Consider the following 3,948-nt stretch of genomic DNA (forward strand, 5'->3'; position numbering starts at 1 on the left):
GGATTTGCTGTATTCAACAAAGCGGCAAAATCAATTAACAGCCCTCAACCCTGTTGAATCTCTGACACCTCAGCACAGCCTGTCACTGACCAGCTGAATCAGCTTGAAGGTTAAAAATTCTGCATCTCCTGAGGCTAGCAGCTTTTAAAAGAACTAACCTTGTGCAGAGTGGGACAAATATATCTTCTTCCCTTTAGAGGGAGAAGCTGTACAAATTTTATTTTTTTCTCTGTGTGTGTGTGTGTGTGTGTGTGTGTAATTATACAAGTGCTCCAGGAACAAACACCCCAAATTAAAGAAGAAGAAAGGTCACAGAGTGTAATACGGGGCGGGGGGTGCTGTCATGATCTCCCTTGCAATTCTTCGCTTTTCCTTTTATGCAAATAATTTCCAATCTTTCAGCTGTTTGTCAGCACGGGAGGTTGTCATTGTTATGGAGATGATCCTTTACCCTACCTGTCTTTCTATCAGTGCAGCTGAAGCTAATTCAGTGCACTGATGTAAGATTATTATCAGGTTGAGCACTTAGCTGACAAAATTTATGGTGATGAGTCTGGTACACATTGGATGTGCCAATGTCCCTGATCATGACTTTTTATGGCGTTCCCATTAGTTGGTGACAGCTGTCAAAAATGCGGTTGTTAGCGTTTTATTTACTTCTGACATTTGAAGGTCACTTAAAGTTTCAATTAAATTTTTCCTTTGTCAACTCAGAAACACCACTCAATTCAGCTCTCTAGCGCTCTTGCAATGGTGGTGGCGTTCCAGAGCCGATTACTTCCAGATTGTATCACCAAACTCGTTATTGCGATGGTAGTGATTATCGGCTGCCACAACCGCACTGGGAACTACTCACAACAGAGAAACAGATCAGCCTGGCCCACCAGGGAGGCCTGCCAGCTGAGCGGGAGACCCCTCCTCTGTCCATTCCTGATGGACTCTGGACCCTTGCCCTTGGGCTGGTGTTCCTCCAGGTCACTGTGTGCGCCATGTCCTCCCTGCACCCGGCCTCCTCCAGCTTAGGTGATGCCCTCTGTGTTAGGAGGGGACTAATTCTGCCCCGTTCTTGACATTTCCTCCCTATGCATTGGCCAGGAACCTTGAGAAACATGGAAACATACAAGGTTGGGAAGCAAATAAAGAGAAATTTCAGAGATTATGGCTTTGTTGGGGCGAGGGTGTTGTGCCTTTGTGTCTCCCAGAGGCTGGTGCTGTGTATAACAGCCGTTTCACAGCAGTGGGGTTGGGCCACAGGTGCTGGTCAAGAAGAATTTTGGCCTTGGGCTTCGTTGTAGTTTATGGCGATTTTGATCATATGTGAGTGATTCTTGGCAGCCTTAGGCCAAAATGGGGACGGAGTGGTTAGGGTGTTAATTCTGCATGACACAGGGTCACCTTGTCCTAAGCAGAAGAACCAAGGCAAAGACTTGACCACAGGGGAAGAGTCTTTACAACAGCGGGGCTTTTAGGTTTCAAGGTGACACAATATTTGCTTGTGTTAAATTGTGAGCTAGCTACAATTTCCCTGTCAGCCTCCGTAGTTTTTGAGGTTAGCTTTCAACAGGTTAAGTCAAGTCGAGCTAGTCAGTGCTACCTGGGCTGCTGCCAATTCCATTCTGAGCTCAGAACCAAGGAAGGGTGTGTGGAAGGCTTAGGGTTAGATTCTGATGCTCAAGAATCACTCCCCACCACGTGGCCCACCGTGGAGGCTGAATTAGTCAATTACAGAGGAAGGAGAACTCTGACCTAAAAAGCAGATTTCTGAGGCCTGAGCAGTTCCTACTTAGAGGCCACAACAGGACAAAACTTAAAATGCTGGCTTATAAGTAGTGAAGGCAGAGTCCACTACCAACACATGTGTGGATTTCCCCACCGGATATGGTCAATACAGCACCATAATTGACCTTTTTGTAGGACATTTCTAATTCATTTTAACATTACAGTTCATAGACTTCAGACTAACTGTCCTGGGTGGTTGAAACCAAAATGATTTTCTCTATTCACATTTTTTTTCAGGGATATATACAAAATAAAATAAGAGAGGAATCAAAACATCACCATAAAATATCAACTAAACACAAAGGAAGGCAGTTGTGGAGGAAATGAAGGACAACAAAGCTACATGACATACAGAAAACGACAATCACAAGTAAGTCCTTCTCTACCAGTGATTACTTTAAATATAAATATATTAAACCCCTGATTCAAAAGACATATGTTGACAGAATGGATTTAAAGAAAAACAGAATCCAATTATATGCTATCTGCAAGAGACTCACTTTAGATGTAAGATTATACACATTTTGAAAGTAAAAGAAAATGAAAAATGATATTCTATGCAAATGGGAATCAAAAGAGAAGAGAGTTGGCTATATTAATTCAGAAAAAATAGACTTTCAGTGAATACTGCTACTAAAGACAAAGAAGAAGATGACATAATGGTAAAAAGGTTAATTAAGCAAAAGATACAACAATTATAAACATATATGTACCAAGCATCAGAGTTCCAAAATATATGAAGCACACATTGATGGAACTGAAAGGAGGAATAGCTCTACAATAATTATAGGAGGTTTTAATACTCCACTTTCAATAATGATAAACAACCAGACAGAAGACCAATAAGATGGAGAGGGCTTGAACACTACAGACCACTTGTGCTCAACAGACATTGCAGATCACGCCCCTCAACAGCAGCAGAGCACACATTTTTTGCAAGTGCACATGGAACATTCTTCACGATAGATTAGATATGTTAGGTCACAAAGCAAGTTTTAACAATTTTTTAAGGTTTCATATCATATAATGAATACTTCTAATCATGGTGGAGCAAAATGGAAAACAACAGAAGAAGGAACATTTTAAATATGTGGAAATTAAACAACACACTCTTAAAAATGGGTCAAAGATTAAATCTCAAGAGAAATTAAAAAAATATCTTGAGACACATAAAAATGAAAATATGACATACCAAAATATATGAAGTGCTGTAAAAGCAGTGCCAAGGTGGAAATTTTCAGCTGAAAGTCTTATATTCAAGAAGAAGAAAGATCTCAAATCAACAGAGTAACATGCCTTAAGGAACTAGAAAAAGAAGAAAAAGTTAAACCCAAAGCTGGTTGAAGGAAGGAAATAGTAAAGATGAGAGCAGAGATAGGTGAAATGCACTAGAGAATAATAGAGAAAATCAGTGAAACCAGGAGTTGTTTCTTGAAAAAGATCAACAAATTTGACAAATCTTTAGCTAGCTAGATTAAGAAAAAAGAGAAGACACAAATAACTACAGTTAAAACAGAAAGAGTAGACATTACTACTGATTTTCTGGAAATAAAAAAATTGTTTTAGACGTACAATGAACAGTTGTATGCCAATAAATTGTATGATCTAGATGAAATAAAAAGTTATTAGAAACACAAATTCTTCTAAGACTGAATCATGAAGAAACAGAAAATCTGCATAAACCTATAAAGAGTAAGGATATTGAATCAGTAACTTAAAACCTCCCAACAAAGGAGCGCCTAGGGCCAGAGAGCTTCCCTGGTGAATTCTACCAAACATTTAAAGAAACATTAAAGCCAATCTTCCTCAAACTTTCCCAAAAAAATTGAATAAAAGGGAAAATTTCTTGACTCATTCTATGAAAATAGCATCTTCTAGATACCAAATCAGACAAAGCGTTACAAGAAAAAATTACAGACTAATATCCCTTATAAATATTAATGCAAACCCTCAATAAAATTCTAGCAAATTGATTTCAACAATACATTAAAAAGATTATACACCATGACTAAGTGGGACTTCCTCTCAGAATACAAGGATGGTTCAACCCATCAAAATAAATCAGTGTAATGCACCAAATTAACAGAATGAGGAACACACACATGAACATCTCAACTGATGCAGAAAAATAATTTCAGAAAATTCAACAATGACAAAAGTGCTCAACAA

The sequence above is a fragment of the Camelus bactrianus genome, chromosome 35, assembly GCF_048773025.1.
Source record: "Camelus bactrianus isolate YW-2024 breed Bactrian camel chromosome 35, ASM4877302v1, whole genome shotgun sequence".
NCBI classification, from domain to species: Eukaryota; Metazoa; Chordata; class Mammalia; order Artiodactyla; family Camelidae; genus Camelus; species Camelus bactrianus.